The following is a 19,524-nucleotide window of genomic DNA, read 5'->3' as shown; positions in this document are numbered from 1 at the left end:
GTACAAAAGTACTGTAGGTGAGCAGTCACCACCTATAGCCTCTCTTAGCAGAGCACATCTTCCCTGGGACCCACCCAAGCCCAGCAGTGTTAGTCCATGGTCAGTGTGGGGCATCAGGGAAAATGGATATTTGAGGCACCAGAATCTGCAGAGCTGTTGGGTTTGGCTTTTGGCACTAACCCAAAGCCCCTGAGCTGTGGTTGGGAGGGAAAAATAGAGGAAAGTTTCTTTTTCAGGCCAATTATAAAAGGAAAAAGTGGGAAGTGAGATTTTCAGAGGTGCCCCACATCCCCTTCTCCCCACAGAAGCTAGATGTGGACAGCATCATGGTTGTCAAACCTTCCTGCCTGCTTTCCTCTCCTTCTCCCTTTGCCATGGACTCCTTGAGGCCATGGGAAGGTGCCTCCAGATCCTGCAAGCCTCAGGAAATTTGTCAGTCACTATCCTTTCCTGACACATCTACAACATTTCATGTGCCTCAGAGAAATTACCCAATGCATCCCTTGCCTGGCTGAGGACACAGAAAGGCACATTTTCTCCAGAAGATAAGCTTGCCTCTCAAATAAAGACAATCATCCCCAAAATCCCAACATTTCCAGGAAAGCCCTGGGACCAGGAGAGAAAAATGGCCAGTACCATACAGCATGTTGACTTTCTCTTCCAGCAGACACCCTCTACCTCAAAAGCTGTAAATCTAGAAGAGAGGACCTCTCTCTCTCAACAATATATATAAATAATACATATAATTACATATACACACACACACACACACAAACACACATATATATACAGACAAGAGTACTGCCTTCTGTTGCCCAACACACATTTACAAAGTGTTCATTGTGCCCATTGACCCTTTCAGTACTCTTAGAGATTTTGTAAGGCTTGAAGGGTATTAAGCCTTTCTAAATTTCTCTGTAAGATTTTGAATTCACCATATATTTTCTGGCAAGGGTTTAATTTTGTGACCATGCACTGTTTTGGTGAGAGACAGAAGATGCTGCCTCAAGTGTAACAAAAGGGCTTCTCTGGAAGAAATTTTTCCTCTGTTTCTAGGACAACAAGAGACATAAGAAAAGATCCTGCAGCATAACAGGAAAGCCAAATCGGGGCTTGGCACTGCAGAGCCCTGCAGCTGACTGCCAGGGTACTACAGACTGTACCCCCTCATTTCCACCCACAACCCTGCTTGGGCTCAGGCTTGCAGGAACAGAGACCTTGGTCTGGTGGGGAGATTACCTGTTCTCCTTCAAGGGCAGGCCTTTAGGCCTCTGAAATGTGATGTATTTCCCATTCTCCTGCTTTATTCAAGGGAGTATTCCTTCTGCCTCTGCAGCAAGCCTGGAAAAGTTGCTGGGCACTTATCTCCTGTGGCTGCAAGGAGTGGGGATGCTCACCAGCAGCCTGCAGGATTGCAGTCTGAATCATTGGCTACCCTGGTCTGATGTCTTTGGATTGCCCTGTGTAGGCACACAGCCTTTCCCAAAAGCACTGACAGCCACCACAGGGTCTGCACATGCCTCTCTGCTTTCCACACTCTGGTGGTGGGAGCTGTGAAGGGAGACCTGCAAAAGGTCTCATGAAAATGGTGCCCAGCACACTCACAGTACAAGATGAATGCAAAACCCCTGAGAGAGTCAGAGCCAAACGTTACAGGTCTCTACATCCTCCAAAGCTTGCATTACCTGGTCTTTGCTAGAGTAGCACTTGCAAAAGATCCAACAAGCAAAATCTACCTTCAAAGTGGGAGCGAATAACTCAAAATGAGGAGGAGGGCTCTTACACATCCCTTTTGCAATAAAAAGTAGGAAAAAATGTGATTTAGTTGGGTTGGAGCTCCTGCATTCCCATTTAGCAACCCCAGGGGAGAGCATGGCTGGATCATTACAACTTCATTGCCATTCCCCACTTCAAACAGCAAGTTGAACTGTGTGACATTGGGAGCAGGGGAGGAAAGAACAGCTGAAACAGTGGTGGATGGAAGTGAGAGAGAGAAAATGGATGGGAGAAACAGAAAGGGAAAAAGGCAACAGTATCAGGAGAAGAAAAGGGGCCCGAGACACATCATGCAAGGTTTTGTTTCCTGCCCAGGTGCTGGGCAGAAGACCTGCTTTTCGCCTAGGAAATAGCCTCATTAATTATGGCTGTTGAGTATGGGAATGCAACAGCTCTTTACCATTCTGCTGCTCGGGTAGCCTGTGACCCGAGCCGTTCAGGTTTCCCAAGCATTTAGCAGTGTGGTCATGCTAATTTAGTTCGGTTTTTCAAAGGCTTGTGGGGAAAAGTCCTCTTCTTCCCAGAGACATTGAAAGTTTTGACCTCCTGACCCTCCCTTTTACTAGCAGGTTCAAAAGCAGCATTGCAGCTGTTAAAGTTTTTCTTCATGCCTCAATGATTCTCTGATGGGGGACCAAGCTGGTGTTTATCTAGGCTTGACCTCTCTTCTTTGAGCCCGGAGATGTCTCTTTCGTTCAGTGCTACAGGCAGGGCAATGCTGGCAATCTCCCTGCCTTGCCATTCACTCCCTCCCTGCGTGCAAAGGCACCAGTACCCATTACTAATCCCTCCCCCACCAGGAGCGGGGGTCCCGGCACTGATCCCATTTGTCCATCACACTGCAGATTCATTCACTTATAATCCACCATGACTTGTCTATGAAACATGACCCTCCCCCTGCTCTGATGCTGGAACCCATTGGCTTCCAAAAGTCAGCTGCTGGTTTCAGGGGAAGAAAAAAAATCCCCTTCCAACAGGCTGGCCTGGCAAGGACCTTTGGTGTCTCATCCCTCCCTCCACTGCCAAGACTCATTATTTGCAGGGGAAATCCACCCCCTAATTTACATCTTTGTCACCACATCCAGGGTGACAGGCTCCCTCTTCCTCAAGGGCCAAGATCCATCAAGGCACTTGAGCACAGGTTTAACATCAAGCATCTTGTTTCAGGATGTCGCTCACATGTCACATCCCTTAGCTGGGACATTGGAGAGACGTGGCCTGATTTGTAACTGTTGTGTCCTGGATGTTTACTCACAGCAGCCCGATTTTCAAGCCAGGACAGGGGCAGTGCCTTCTGCTTTACCACAGGTCTCACCAGCTCATCTCAGTGCTGAAGCATTAGGTTAGGATGCAAAGTGAGGTGAGAGGAGGCAGGAAAGGAAACATCTCTGAACTACTCGTCCCTAGAGCTGTGGGATTAACCACATTCACACCGACAGATTAGGGTCATTAATGCAGTCATTAAGAAAAGGGAGAGTCCTACTGTGAATAATGGCAGGTGCTTCACACACTGGCAGGTGCCCGGTCCCTGTGGTGAGGCTTGAAGGTGATGAGATAGTGATGAGTGCGAGACACATCTCCAAGGCAGGAACAACACTCGCCATTTTTACCCCTCTCCTGCCTTCTGAAAATGGTGGCAAGCACAGGAGGGTGCAAGGATGAAGGGCTGAACTGCCTTGGATCATGCCCCCAGTGCCCATGTTACAGAGCACTCTGCAGAAAGGTGCTTCTGGTCAAAGCTGGATAGGGGTGCTCTGGGCTCCTGCACCTCTGCTCAGTTATTACCTCTTTAGGTGAGCTCAGCTTCTCGAGCTACAAAATTGGGATAATGTTTACTTTGCTTCCAGGGGTGTGGAGGAATAATTAATTAATGTTTATGAAATGCTTTCAGATCCCTGAACAAGAGGGGTGAGATAAGCAGCAAGGGTTCATAAGGTAGGTGGGAAGCGTTGTGATGAATTATTGCGATTCAAAGGTAAATTACTATTATTGCTACCTAATAAGCAGACACAGCCATTAGCCTCTGACAATCTGATTTCTAACTCTGTTAGCTCCTTTCCCCCTCCTTCTTCCCAACAAAAAAGTGGTTTTATCTTTGCTACTCACACCCAGTTGAAATTGACTATAATAACCTGATAAATCATGTGAGGCTGACCCTGGTGCTTGTGGGTAAGACCTGCAGCAGGACAGCTTGCACCACTGCCATGAGCTTCTCACCTCTGATAGCATCTGGGGGGGGCAGACAATGGGGAGCATCCCCAGATGTAGTCTCCCATCCAGCTTCTAGCAGCAAAGCAAACTTGCTGTGTGGGCTCCAAAGTTTCTGACAGGTCAGGAGGTGAGAGTGCCTAGATGTGACCCCACCACTCTCAGTTACCACCCCTCAGGTGAGCTGGGAAACATGTCCTTGTGCATTCTTCTAGCCCAGCCTTTGCTTGGAAAGGCTTAAATCCCAGGAAAGGCCTTGCACTGCTGGTGGGTAGCAGGGCATGGGGACACGGTGAGCAGGCACACAGGAGCTCGGAATTGCTCTGAGCTGAGCTGAAATCATCCTTAGGCAGTTTGGCCATCTTTGCCTGGAAACCAAAGCAAACCTGACCTGTTTTAAAGCAGTGTGAGTAAAGTGAATCTCGGGCTGGTGTGAGCAGGTTTTTCTGGTTCTTGCTCCAGCTATTCCCCCTCCTTCCCTGCCTGGGCTCCTAGTTTCGAGCTGGGAGGGCACCTGAGCCAGGCACAGCTTCCACCCTTTAGGACACCTTTTCCTGCTCTCCACCTGTGCCATTCCTGTTGGCCCCTAATTGCTTTTCCAGCATCATGCCTCAGAAGTCATGTGCCAGGCTGTGCTCCCAGAATCTCCCCCATTACACAGCCAGCCCCACATCTCCAGCCCCACAGCCCTCTCACACCACCAGCACTGGAGATTCTCTCCCACACCTTGCTCTGCTGGTGCCAGGTGTCAGAGCAGAGCAGTAGGTGCAGCTCTGTGCCTTGCTGGTACCCAAGTGGGGACCTTGGGCAGAAATAAGGTGAGTCCCAAGCCTGGATTGCTTTTGGTACTGGCTTGGACAACCAAGGCCACCTCTGCACATAAGCTTGTAAAGTACAATGAAGCTTTCTAGTTTCTAATTGTCCTTTTTATACTCAAAATCTTTATTTTTAAAATTTTTTCTCTGCCAGGAAGACCAGGTTTATGTATGAAGACCCCAGTTTCAGTAAGATAATTACCCCTGGGCTGGAACCCAACACTGAAGAATTAAACCTCTACAGGATTTAAGCCTGAGTTTCAGTCCTGTTGAGCCAAAGATCTTAGGAGAATAGGATTGAAGACCTAAAATCATTCCAGTTCCTCTGTGCCTCCCTGGAAATCCCAGTCTGATGGGAAAGCAGCTGTTTTTTTTAAAAAGTACAATGAAGATAACAATAGTTACCTTTAGTTGATCAAGTCCTAACTGGGTCCTATTTGCACCTGAAACACACGAATGATACCTAAACAAAGAACAGAGATTTTTTTGTTTTCCTCTTTGACAAAATTTTGCATTCTCTATTTTAATTTTAAAGATAAATTGCTATAATCTTCAAGGGACTGATTTCTTATTAGCTATTGATTTTACATGAAGATGTTATTTGTCAGGATATTTGTCTGCTCTCCATGTCCAGAGTACTTGAGTAGGATAGGTAATGTCAACTGGAATTCATCTGGGGAAATAAATAGAAAATAGATTTTATAACCTACTCTGCTAAGAATAAATAGTGCCCAATACTCTACATAGAATCACTTAGCCCAGGTTTTCCTAGTAACTACATAAATCATGCAAAGTCGCTTTTCCATTTGTATGTTAGTGGCATGCCTGAAACAGAAATATCATCCAACAGATGCACATTCAGCATGTATCTTCCTTTCTATTGGAAAGTCAGTAAATTGGCTTTTGCTTCCATAATGCTGAGCTCTTGGCAATTTTTGAGCACAGGCGTACTCAGCACACAGCAGACAGCTCTAATAACAGGCGACCTAAGCAAAAAGGAGGATTTAGACTGCCCTTGCTCACCGAGATTTTCCACCTCTTAATAGTCAATATTTGCCTTCAGGCTGTGGGTTACTTAAAGAAGTCAGGCCAGCCCTGTACCAGTGAGGCTTTGCAAAGCGCTGCTCATCTCCTGCAGCGTGTGAGAGCCAGCACAGCCCAAAACACACACAGCAACCCCGAGGGGGGCATGTCACAGCACACGCAGTCCCCTCCAAACAGCGCTCTGGCCAATCCTGTTTTCTTACCAAGCATCCCCCTTTTCCCCCCAGGCATGGGAAAGATGCCTGGCTGCCATTCAGAGTGGGAAACAACTGAAAAGCCAGAAACTTTAGACGGGATGAAGGCTGGGCTGTGTCGCCCTCAACAAGTGGGAGTTTTAGAAAACACCACCTTTGTGAAACCAGAGAGAGAAAACAATACAGAGGCTGGCATGGGCAATGAAATATGTATGTACCTAGGACCTCATCCAGCCCTCTCCCGCCACTGCACCTCTCAACTCTGCATTCAAGGGGCACTGGATCTCATCCAAAAACGATGCAGGGGAACAAATGTAGCCCTGGCAACCCCACCGAGGGCAGTGAGGAACAAAGAGGACCCCCGGGCTGAATTTGTTTCTATTTTTAATCCTTATCTTTACCCATCACCCCCATGCATGGAAAGAGGCTTCTCAGCTGTATAGATTTGCATTGCTATGGGAGTTTGAAGTGATAAAACATTTGGCCTGCCTATTCAGAAGCAATTAGTGATTCAAAGCAGCCTGAGACATCTTAAAGGGGCCTGGTTTTCCAAGAGACAGGTGCTCTGAGCTGACTTCAGGGAAAACAAAGTTTTTTACAAAAAAGAAGTCACTGGCTGGTTGAAAATGCAATTCCTTCAAGACTTAGTAATGAAAAATAAATATTGCACAGAAAATTCCAGATTAGGCTGGTAAAAGCTGGGAGGAGGTGGGGAGAGAAGACGGATTTACAGTGCTGGTAGAAGGAATACTTATCTATCTGTTGAACATATATAATTTATATTTTTATGTTTCGAGTTTCCTCTCCAGCACCATGACTAATGCAGGCAGAGCCATTTCCCACTAAGGCTGCCATGCCAGCATCCCTGTCCCAACAGCATCAGCACCAAGACAGAATTTCTCACCCATATCTCCTACGAAGAGAGCAGGTATTTCTTTGAGCATTGCTACCCTTAGACCTTTAAATCTACCTTGGCAAAAGGGCAGTGTACCAGCCTTTACTCTGACTGCAGTGACCAGCACATCCTGCCACTGTTGCAGGGCAAACTGAGGAAAGGAACTGGTCCTGCACCACAGCCCATGCTGTTACAGGCTCTGGCAGGATGAGAAGCCCTGGAAAGGCAGCATGGGGATGACTAGCCCTCAAGGTGCCTGGGAAAAGCCAGGAAAACCCAAGCCAAGGGCAAGATTGCCCATGCAGAGACATCAGGGCAGGACAAGTTGGTAGACAAATGTCCAATGCAGAGAAGAAAGCATCCACTCTCCCCTTGAAGGAGTTGTCCTGTGGTGTCCTCCCCATGCAGCTCCTTTTCTCCCTTTATCACCAGGAGACAGTTTACTGCTCCTGAGAGCAAATTGAGACTTTTGCTTTGTGCTGTGGAGGCTCCAGCTTCTCTCTATCCCCATGCTATCGAGTTATGCTGACACAACCGCTGAATTGCTGGGTTCAGGAGAAAAAAGGGAGGAGGAAGAGATCTCTAACTTCCATCCGGAGGCGTCTACTCCTCCCCACTGTACTGTGCACAGCACCTGGACTCCCTGCAAAACCATCCCAGTCAGCCCAAGTCGTTTCCACTACACGTGCCACATAGCCTGGGGGCTGCTGCTGGGGCTTTGCCAGGCAGAGAACAGCACAAGAAGACTGCAGGAAAGGGTAGGGCTGAGTTAAAAAAAAAAAACCAACAAAAAAAACCCCCAAAAAATAGGATTTCTTCCAGAGAGCATTTGAAAGCTAACAGGGCAGGGGGCTACAGCTGGCAGGGGATGCATTTAAAACTGCTTTTTAATCTGAGAGCAGATATATCCATCACCATCTCTTAACATCTGTCTGGCAAGCCGGATGGGTGGGGGCAATAATCTCCCAGGCTGTTACATGCAGACTAAAGGAGAAACCAGGCAGCAGATACATTGAGCAGCCCTCAGGGGCTTCCAAGGCAAAGTACTGGCTGTAAGCAGGTGCTGCTTAGCCCCAGCCACCAATGGAGGAACACCCAGGTGATGCAAATATGTCCCTTTGGCCATAGTACTGCGGGAATCAAATGCTCATTGGGGAAAAAAACACCCTCCACTACATGGAGCTCTGCCGGGCTTAAAGAGCATCTCAGCTGCTCAGCTCCCAGGCTGGCTTAGTGTGGTTCAACTAGGTCTCCAGCTGAGATCAGGGCTCCAGCATGCACTTGCACACATTTGGGGACATCTCCTACCCTAGTAGCTTTCAGGCTATAATATAGAACAGTAATAAAAGGAGAGACAAAAAATACTTCTTCCTGCTTCCCAAACATGAAACAAAACTCCCAGATGCAGCCAAGTGCAAAATAAAGAGCATGTAGATATCAACCTGCATCTTCAGGCACTTACATGTCCTCATGCAACTGATCCTGACTGGACTGATTTTCGCCCAAGCTACAAAGCATCGAAGGCAGAGGCGTGAATTGCAATTTCTTTCCCTGGTCCCAGGGTGCTAAACCTGCACTTCCCTGATCATGAAGAAATCACTTGGCCAAAACAAGGGATCAGATGTGCAAACATATTCCAGGTGCTCTTCAGAGTGTGCTACACCTGCAAGAATAACCTAGATTTTGGGCAAAGTCATAAGCACAAGTGAAATGCAAAAAAGCAGCAGTAGGGAGGGAACCACAGGTGTTGTGAAGAGGCCCAAGACACCTGTCTAGGGCTAAGCTTGGAAGGTCTATCAGCCCGCACAGCATCTGCCGTGTTTCTTGTCTCCTCAACAGTAGCTGTTTGTGTGGCTATCTCACTTCTCTTTGCAGATACGCATGCACCATCAGGTTTGAATTCCCACTGTTGCCAAGACATGTTAGATATGCCACCCTGAAATGCTGGAAAGGTTCAGAAGCAAAACATACTCATGATATACTTATTCAATCTTAAACCTTGCATCTGCGCTGCTTTTTGAGTTGGCAAACTGGTGTGGGACAAAGAGACTACTAAAATGCCAGAAGTTATTCCCCTGAATCAGGTGTCAGAGAGGATAAACAGGGTCTAATGGCAGGTACAGGAACGACTTTCTTAGACCTCATAGAGTCCTCAAGACCACATAGCAACCAGCTGGAAAAACACACCAGACAAGAAAGTGGAGGTACACCAGGAGCAGTAGGTCCAGAGGTGGTCCAGAGGGCCATCTCCAATCCACTGCTGGTACCATCACTTACCCCTTCCTCCCAAAGGAAATTTCCACCCACCCTGGTTCACTCGTGTGACAAGTTTTTCCTCCCCTACCTCTGCTCAGGTGTGACTATATCAGCTGTTTTTCAGCCAATAGGATGCTTCACACCGAAGGGATCCAGAGACAAGCCTTGTAATTAGGACACGGGTGCCACCCACCAGTTAACCCCTCCTCCTCCCTCATTTAGCCTGGGAAACACATAGCCGGGTTTGTTTATATTGCCCATACAACTTACCATTTGTGTATTCTGCTCTCTGTCTTCAAAGCACTTCAGCAGGTGTTTTGCAAGCTTCTTCCCACCTCTCACATGACAAAGGATTTGGACAGGGGACGGAAGGGGATCAGGGAAAAGGAAAGCTAAAAATAATTTGCCCGAGAGCAAAAAGAGCTGGCAGTAGATCCAGGATCAACACTCAGCAGTTCCTGCCTCTGAATCTCATGCTCTGATCTTTGCTGGTACCTCACTACCTTCAGGTTCAAAACTGGTCTTGTGAAGCCTGGTGCTCATCTTGGTACCAGAGAGCAGGTTTCAAGGGATTTCCTTTAGGTTACACCCACTGGACTGAGTGGTCCTGCACTAACAACTAAATTATATAGTTTCAAACATCTGGCAGTGGCTTGTAAACTCATGATCAGCACGTTTCCCACGTAAGAGAAGAGAAAGAATTCCTCCATTTATCCAAGCTGTATCTTGTACTGGTTAAAGCAGGCAGTGGTGGACTGACAGCCTGCACTCCCCTCCTCATTGTGCCTGCACTACACTTGGTGCAGAGAGTAGGACTGGACCAAGGACCCTCCAGCTCATGAAAATCCCCAGGGGAGAAAATGTTAGATTTTTTTTCTGCCAGACCAATGCCTCTGCATCAAGCAGTTGGAGAAATGTGCGTGCCAGCAAAGAAGGTGGAGCAGCGAGTACTTGGATCAGGATGCAGAATGAGAACAGCCTAAACTCCTTTTCCCATCGCTAGCCATAACAGCAGAGTAGCTTCAGGAATGTCAGTGGAGCTTCAGCAGTCTGCACCAGCACTATTTCTAACAGCCTGTACCTGGAAATACCTGGTCCAATTGCCCAAAATTCTTAATATATTGATAGCCCTGCCACAGCTTTATTGTTGGCACTTCTGACTTTTTAAGCCCCTTAAATCATGGCTGGATCAAGAGCAGGCCCTCCCTTGGGAGGTTCTGGGTCCACAAATTACTTATTTTCTCCCCATCAGTGGAACAATCTTGTACTGGAGTTTGTTTTGCTGCAGTCTTTTTCTCTTGCTACAGAGGGAGAGGAAAGCTCATTAACCCAGAGAGAAGAGGCACACTCTCCATTTTTGTCTTTTAATAACGAGCCAAAATGAAAAGGTTCTAGCTGATAAAGAGCCACCTAACCTGAGCTTTCTTGGTCCCAGACCCACCAAGGAGCACCTCCCTGGGGTGAGGTGAGTGCACCACTGTCAGTCCCTAGGCTCTATCAGTCCCTTTGCCCCAAATTTAACCTGCCATTTGCTCTATTCCTGTGTGTTAAGGCTCTGCCCCTTGCTTTGCTTCAACCCTCCCAGACCTAAAACATGCATGAGGTAGATGGCATTTTTCCCAAAGCCCTCCAGGACCTGCTGGTGAAGACTCAGGAAGCATTAGAGGACTCCAGTATCACCATTGCTTTGGGGATTACTCCTTTCAGGGGCAGGAGAGGCTGGCAATTACAGGGATCAAGTCTCCAGTCCTACGCTTCATGAGGAGGGAGGGCAAAGCAATTTTGGCTTCTCCACTGCTGGGTATGCAGGGCAAACAAACACAAAGTGCCAAGCCGGAGACCGCAGGCATTGGGGAGCCTGGAGCAGCACTGGAGACAGCCTCAAACACTGGGGCCAGGTGAGGACTACCAAACCCACATACATGCAGGCTGAGTAATGTCCTGAGGAGCCCAAACACACATGGAAATGGCTGGGACTTGAGAAATCTTGCCCAAGGGCCAACAGGGCTCTAGTGAGTGACCGCACCAACATATGTAGATGCCACATTCATTAAAAGTAAAATTACTGTCTCCCTTTAATAACATTATTAGTGATGTCTGCTGTCCTAGGAACCAGGATTGCTTGGACCTCACATCTATGGAAGAAATCTGAGCTCATGCCGAAGCCTTCTGGTGAGTGAGCTTTGCCAGGGGCTCTCTGTTACCAGGCCTCTCTGGTGTCTAACTGAGGCTTGGTCTATGCCAGGCCTTCCCAGGGTCAGTCAGTGAGTATGTCTACCTTTCCTTCCCTCAAAACCCATTTTCACAACACTTGTAGGTGTCCTCAAGCAGATCATCTCTACTTCTCAACAGCGTTTAAATGGTATGAAGAGAAGGAAGGGGCACAGGCTTGACAGGCACACAAGTTCCAACCATGACTGTATTTTCTTTAAGAAAGCAACAGGGAAGAAAACAGATCAAGCATTATTTCTCTTGGTGAGGAGAAGGGATAATTTCCTGTCCATGATTCAGCGCTGTCATGTGGAGACAATGACTGTCCTTTATCCTCCTCACAGCTTTGTCTTTAAAACACGGCTCATGCCAGCACACCTCTCCGGGTAAGGTGCAATTACCTGGGAGTTCACTGGCTCATCACTAGCAATTACCCAACTGCCCTGTAGCCCATCAACCCACCCTAATCACTACAGCCCTACAACTGGTAGCTCCTACAGTAAATACCATCATTAAATCTCTGGGAGTGAATTTACTGTCAGCCATGGAGTGATTTCTTGCTGGGGTCACTGCAAATATGCAAACTGAACAGAAGGATTGTTATAAAATACAGTCCCACTCAAATAAAAGCAGATGCTATTAGCAAGCAACAGGCACTGTTTATTCCATAAAATATCAGGAAAGATGAGTTATTTAATGACTGACATGTTATTTAATCTGGGAGAGTTCTGCCTCACTGGGGCTAATGTTCCCAGTTCATAAACTGCCTCAGCGGAATTGCTGGGGAGATACAGAGTGAACTGAATTTGTTCCTGTTTATGGCCTGCAAGGTGTGGGTATGTTTTCCCCTCTCTTGAGTTTCAGACTGACATTACTGTTCATGGCTTTAATAAAGCTCTAAGAATGTACTGGCCTTAACTCTTCAGAGAAACAAGTCTTATTTGAACTAACTGGAGCAGGGAGAGCTGTTGGCTCAAGTGGGAACATCATCCAGTCCCAAGCTGCTCAATTTTAAAACATGATGGTTGAAAAAATAATTAAAATACCCAGATTGTTTAATTCACCTTTAGTGAATTTTCATATTTATTTGTTTTCAGATTAATCTAGGTCAAACCTCCTCTTACAACATGGGATAGATTTTTTTTTAACTTTCTTTTAGATACAAAAAGCATCACAGAGTCTCACAGATTTAGTAACTGGATTTTCTACGCAGACCCTCTACTGCTGTAAGCCCACCACTCCACGGTTGTAAACTTTGGCAACATCTCAGTATGCAGGATAATTTTCTTTTTAAACTCACAACTTGTGCTACATATTCCCATTTAAATAGAGAAAAATGGTGTATGTATCAGGCATGACCCTTTTCATCTCTCTAATCCCCCACAGCCCCAGGACAAGCTGACTGTGCTAATCTTACCCCTCCAGGTCATCAGTGTGAATCCAGGTCAGCAATAACACGCTGCCAGCAAAACACTCCCTGCTCATTTTGTGATGTCCCTCTGCCTTTCCCTGCCATTGGCATGCTGAGGAACTGCTCTTCTACTATGAGCAAGATACTAGGAGGGATCTCCGAGTCCTATCATGCCTTTGGGTCTATGAGAAAGAATTGTTCAGGCAGGTCTCAGCCCTGTGCTCTAATAAATAACACAAGTTATGATCCAGAAGATCTTGGCATTGTTATCCCTTTTCATCCCCCCCTTGCAGCAGCAAGACCTGTGTCGTGGTGCCACTTCTCATGAGTGCCACTGAATCCCTGCGGGACACCAGCCCTCCCACAAGCTCAGCAGCTGCCACTGTGCCAGGAAGCTCCTCCGGGATGGCTGCTGCCCTGTGGAGGTGGTTTCTCCACTTGGATAGCTTGGACGTGCCCTGTTGTTAATAGCTGGAACATTTTTTCACAGGTATGTCTCTGCTAGTTTTGACAGGTGCAAAATGGACTGTGCTGAGTGCTGCCTTCCTGTGCCAGCAAACATCTCCCCCAGCCAGCTCCTCACATCTCTGCTCGCATCTTCCAGGTGGAGGAAAAAGCCTTTTCTTTATAGCTCACCCCTGCAATGCCCTTTGCTTTCCTGCACACAGCCGAGCCCTGAGGTGCCTTTCCCTCCTGAGCCCCCAGGCTCCAGAGGGACGGACACACAGCTGGGTTGTGCTGAGGCAAAAGCAGAGCAGCTCTCTATCAGCAGGAAAAGCTGTTTCATTTCAACGTAAAACCATCTTCTTCTAGCATATCTCAGAGCTACGGGTGCCCTGCAAAGCTTTTGTGAGCTTGATTAATCAGGCGAACCCAAAACTAGCCAAAATCACTTGCTCCATCCTCTTGGGGCAAGAGAGCTGACCGCACAACTGTTGGAAGGCCCCTCGACTCCCCCTCCCTGCACAGCTTCTCCCCAGGCATCCCTCCCCCAAACCCCACCGAAGGGTCACTTTCCCCGACACCAGCGATTTCCCCATCCCTACTCCGAGCCGAAGCCAGCTGCGCTGCCGTGTCCGTGCAGGTGTCTCTGAGCCCCAGCGAGTCCCTGCCGGCGGGCAGGTGTCACCACAGCGGGCGGAGCCCTCCGGGTGCCCGGGCTGGGCAGGGCCGGCCCGCACGGCGCTCACGGTACCTGGGGAGGGCCGGGGGCCCTGCGCGCTGCTCCTCGCCCGCGATGCTGCCGCTCCCGGAGCCCAGCGGGGACGGCAAAGTCTGGCTCCTCTGCTTCTCGTTGCCAGGACACCTTGGCGTTCAAACCTGAGCTGGGACCAATCAGCCCCGGGGCTGGGGAGCACCAGCCCCACGTCATCCGCTGCCGGCGTTGATTTGAGCGAAAAAGCGTGACAGCGGTCACAGAGCCCGTGGGGAGCTGCTTTTGTGCGGGTGGGCTCTGCCCCCACCGCTGCCGCTCACTGGGAGCCTTTTCTGTCGGGCTGCGGAAAACAAAAGAGACGTGGGGAAGGGAAAAGAGCACTTCTCCCCAACTGCCAGAACTGCGTTCGCAAGCCCTGCATATCCTCTTTCTCCGTCTCCCTGCTCCAGCCCGTATCCCGGTGCTCACTTTACCAGGGAGAGCCGGCGCCCAGGCCACCTCTGTCCGGGAAGGAGCGATGGAGCTTCCCCAGCAGGGGCAGTGTTCTCCCCGTGCCCCGGGGCGGCTGCTTCCACCTGCCTGGCTCTGCCCCAGACAGCGCAGCGTGGGTGCGGGCCCGCAGACCCGCACTCCAGGGATGCTTTCTGGCTTGCCTGCAGTCTCAGGGGAATTGTTTTCTCCCAGCCAGCCCCTGCAAAATGTTTTTCCGTAGCTCAGAACTGGAGCCTTAAGCCCCCCGTGAGCACAGGCAAACAGTCCATCCTTTGTTAGAGAAACTTTCCTGTCAGACCATTCAGGAAGCACTCTGGCCATCACAGTCCCAAATGGCCTTTTAGGAAAGTTTCCTTAATGCCTTGGTGCTGGCTTCTCTGCTCAAACACGGACTGCTGCTGCCAAGGTGCACCCCTGAGTGAAATATGCAGCCTTGTTTCCTGCTGTGCTGGAGGTGGGAGCTGGTGCATCTTGACTCCCTACAGCCAGAGAGGGCTCTTCCCAACCCACCAGGTTCCTTCCCAAGGTGAGGTAGGTACAGGTGCCTGTACCTTGGTGGTGGTGGTAGATAGATAACAGCAACTCAGGGATTCTGGCAGAGCTTCTGCCCTCAAGCTCCCTAGACCCTCCAACCCAGGCATCTATGTGGATCTCCTTGCTTGGGAAATAGTTGCAGGACAACATCATCGACACTTAGACCACATGCTGAACCTCTGGGACAAGTGTACCTGGCTTCTGCTAACCCCGCTCGCTGTCATTTATTCTCCCCAGAAGACCACTGAGGTTTTGCCAGCTCACAAGAGAAGATGACCTGAAGGGGGTCTGAGCATGCTGGAGGGTGGGACCATAGGATCAGCTACGTGTGATGCTATGCCTGACTCACTTGTCCATTATACCACATCCCAAACACTCATTTCACTCCATTAATTAGCTATGCTGCTGAGGTACTTATCCACTCCTGTGGCCAACACTTGGGCTGGTTTCCTTGCCACCCCATGCCAGCAATTAATGCATCCAGGCTGGCTCCTCACCCCACTCTGCCCTGCAGGTGGATGTGGATGAGCTGTAGCAGCCTTTCGCCAGTGGAACCACATCTTGCCAGTACAGCACCAGGCAGCCTGATTGCCTTCCTTGCCTTTGGGCTCAATACAGCCCTTTGTGAAAGAGGTATGGTTTAATTAAGGACAGTATTTCTGCAGAAGATGGCCCGTGTGAGGCTGTAAAGGTCTTGAACTCATTAATTTTCAGACATACCTGCAGTTAATTTATGGTGACTTTATAGAGCAAACAAGCGCACAGAGAGGTGTCCACGTGTATCTGAGGTTGCTCTGCTCATCCTCAGGATCAAGCCTCCAGCAGTGCTGTTTGACCACGGTTACAGATGTCCCTTGTTTGGCTCAGATACCAGATTTCTCCATTGAGGAGAGGAGAAGGCAAATGCCAATCACAGAAAGTGACAGGATGGATTTCCCCCCTCCATTAGTTCCATCACCCCAATTATAAAGCTTGGGGAGGGTGTCAGTTGTCAGGCAGGGCTTCAGCTCTGCTGCCATACAGAGCGGAAGGGTGAAAACATTGACATTTCTGGCAGTCTTCCCACAGGGAACAGACAAAATGGCAGGAGATCAGGCATGTGTCAGCGTGGAGCCAGGTGGGTAAGAAAGGACATCCCAACCAGTGCTGTCAGTGCTTTTAACAGCAGGTTACAAGGGCTGAACAAGGCAGTAAGACCTGGCTGCCATGGTGTAGCAATACCCATGACAAAGGCAAAGAGCAGCTCTGGCCAGCAGTGGGGCTGGGGAATAAGGCTGTCAGAAATACTGAGCTGGGGCTGTTACCAGCATTTCTCCCATGGAGAAAAAGACATTTCTGCACTTCTTGCATACGATTTAGAAGGGTTCCCCTTTATCCCCAACCCATTTGGTCCTCACCTGAGACAGGAGTGAACTTCCAGCCTCCAGTTCACCATCTCTTATCTCAGGCTTTAACGCAGGGAGCTAATCTTGGGCCCCAGTAACCTGGGGAGATTTTCAGTCAATGGAAAAATCCCACTTGAGTGTGGTTTCTCTTTCAGGCAACTGACTCAGCCCCTGGAGGTGCCATCTTCCTCCTCCACTTAGGCAGGAGCCAGGTATAGCCAGGCATAGTCAAGTGCCTCATGTTAGATGGGAGGGGAGTCCTGCCTCCAGGCAGAATCAAAGGATGGGAGATACCAAAATATTCCAGAGGGCCTGGGCCTCACTTCTTGGCTAGGAGCCACCCCTGACCAGCCCCACATATTTTGTCCAGGCATGGGCAGCACTGGTGGATTGTGTGAGTGAGTTGGAGGGGCTGGAAGAGGGCCCAGCAGCTATTGATTCAATTCTTTGTTCAATGCATGTTTGAGTGAAGCAATTCAGAACCGTTCCATCAATTCAGACTTGCATAATAACATTAACAAAAAAATGCAGGAATTTTGTCCATCTTTCCTAGCAGATATATTATTCTGAATAATTCCCTGAGGAACAACAATAAAATTATTGTGACCTGATACACCAAAGCCAAAAATCCTAAAAGTCTAAAAGCCAAAGGTTTTCCTCTGGACAAGAATACCTATGGGAATGTGCCAAAGAATCAATTCCCCACCTTCACTGTACCTCAATAAAATAATATTATGAAAGAAGAATAAGAATACAGTAAAATTTAGAAAATATGTATCTGAGAAGCACATTCAAAAAATAATAACTGAAAAATAACACTTGCAAACCCCTTTTAGCACTTGGAGCAACCAGAGCCAAGGAAAATGACAGGGCTAAGGAGGAATTTTGTGTGGGCACTGTCAGTGTGGGAACAGTGCGCAGGGAAGGAACTGTGATCCTCACCTTTCCACTTGTACACTGCACCCTTACAATAGACTTGACTTGAAATTGTATGTTTTCTCAGTCCAATAACACCTCCAACAAACCTATATCCATCTCTGCCTTCCCCTGCTCTCAGGTGATCATCTCTTCTGTCCCATGCTTTTGGCTTGGCCTATGTATTCCTTGGAGAAACTCCTCCAAGGTGGTATTCCCCCTCTCTCCCCATTCCCCCTGAAGGGTTCTCCCTTCCATCAGATTTGTTTTTCCACATGGCCAGTGGGAACTGAAATGAAGGCAAACACATATTCATGCACGTCTCCATCTCCATATCTATCTGTCTCACAGGTAAGATGCAAACCCTGCTGAGAATAACAGCTTTAACCATGGCAACACGCTCCAGCAACATAAACATAAAGGCACTGAGGTTGTAAAAAGGCTGGAAAAAAAGAATGAAAGGAGGAGAGGGACTGGGTCCATTGAGGCCTGCTACAGGCCAGGCAGCTGGATCTGGGTAGAGAAGCCAGCTGGGTTGGTACCTCTTCTCCCCATTTTTCCTCCCTCTGTATTTACATCTCCTTTTGTACTTAACATCGTGCTACATGGAGGTCTTACTGCATCACCTCTGCCCACACTGGGCTTGACTGACCTGGAGGGGAGCCCTGAGTTGTTACAAAGAAATGTTACAAGTGAAGATCTTGGCTCTCTGAAAAATCACAGTGCTGCATTACTGCATGGCCTGATAGAAAAAACAGACCCTTGGTGAGATGCCATTGTCCCAGCTCCACCCTCCTCCTGTAAGAGGAGCTGCATGGCTCAGGCCATGAAACCAGCAGCCCCTTCTTGAGGTACAGGGTACCCAAGCCCCCTCCATGCCAGATTCCATCACCATCTTGCCATGCTCATAGGACAGCTTGGATCACACCTGCTAGCTGGAGAAACCAAACCATTGATTCACTCATGGAGAGGACAGAGATCATTGCTGGTATGGAGCACAGAGGTCCTTTCAGCTGTACAGAAAGCACCTGCAATGCAATCAGGTCACTCCTGGCACATTCAAGGCCTCCAGTGAAGACTCTGGCAGTGTTATGAGAGGCTCTGCATGGGCAATGTCCTGTCCAGCAGAGCTTGCAGGCCAAAGGAAGAAAATCAATGGGAGGTAGAAGAAAGCATGTTTTGTGAACATCATTTTCCAAAGAGGATTAAGAGGAATGGAAGGGTTAAGTGACCCCAGTGCCAGAAGTGGTCACAGCCCCACTGCTGTTTCACCTCTCCTGTAGAGTTCCTAATAGAGTTTAAGACAGCCAGAAACAGAACTGGCACATGGTCTGGGTGGGAGGTGAATCTGGACAAAGCAGCAGACTTTTCCTAGCCACAGCTGAAATAATTTCTGGATGATTTTGGCTCTATGGTGACTTCAGACCTCCTTTTAAAGGGTGATATGGATTGTTTTGGTTATTCTTGGTTAAAACCCAACCAGCCTTTGCAGTTTGCACAGTGAAGGAAATGATGACACTGTGTACGGACAGTGACACTGGAGGTGACACCCATGGCTTAGGAAAGCTGTTCCCATGCAAATCAGGGAGAGGAGCACCTTCCAGGGTAGCTGGTTAGCAAAGCTGGTGCCAAAGGGTTAAAGGGTTTTAGTGAAAGCACAGGAGAGACTAAATGGATCAGAGAGTAAAAATCCAATTAGGAGATCTAACAGGAAGAAGCCAAGCCCTGAAACAATAAAGATAATAGTTTTAGCTGCCAAAGAAAAGATTAGAGTGAGAGCAGATTTGTGGTGGGACCAGGGGGAAGGAAAAAAAATGTAGCAAAGAAAACCAATAAAAAAATACAAAGAGTTATTATTCCTCAAGACAGATTCGCACAACAAATTCATGTTACAGCCTCACCCACAGCAAAGTTCATCTTGGGACACAAACTGTGCAGCTGGTTCTCACCTTTGCAATTGGCTGAATGCCTTCAAAGAAGTTTGAAGTTCCAATTTGAGTCCATCAGTCTTATTGGCATGAAATAAATTGGGAGTCAGTTGACCATAGTGAGGTTTGGTTGCTTATTTTGCTTTTCTATGATATCAAGTTACCTGGGATAAAAGCAAAGGAAAGGAGCTGGAACAGTCCCAAAAATGTTCTCTTCAGGTCTCAAACAACGTCTGGCTCTCACCTACAGTCCCTTATGCACCATGGGGTCTCTGCATGAAAGATGGATTTGCAGTCAGGAGAG

At 48.3% G+C, this 19,524-nt stretch overlaps 1 protein-coding gene across 1 annotated transcript in view; it reads right to left on the bottom strand.

Moving 5' to 3' along the window:
• The window catches only part of RASSF7 (Ras association domain family member 7), a 33,575-nt gene extending 19,481 nt beyond the window's left edge, over positions 1 to 14,094 (bottom strand). Inside the window, exon 1 of the mRNA XM_033063541.1 lies at positions 14,006 to 14,094. The gene's annotated coding sequence lies outside the window, so the exon portion shown is untranslated. The remainder of the gene's footprint in view (positions 1 to 14,005) is intronic.
• Positions 14,095 to 19,524: the final 5,430 nt, after the last annotated feature.

The sequence above is a fragment of the Catharus ustulatus genome, chromosome 6 (genome assembly GCF_009819885.2).
Source record: "Catharus ustulatus isolate bCatUst1 chromosome 6, bCatUst1.pri.v2, whole genome shotgun sequence".
In the NCBI taxonomy this organism is placed as follows: domain Eukaryota; kingdom Metazoa; phylum Chordata; class Aves; order Passeriformes; family Turdidae; genus Catharus; species Catharus ustulatus.
Note: the sequence above shows the minus strand (reverse complement) of the source record. Positions and strands in the feature narration are given on the sequence as shown.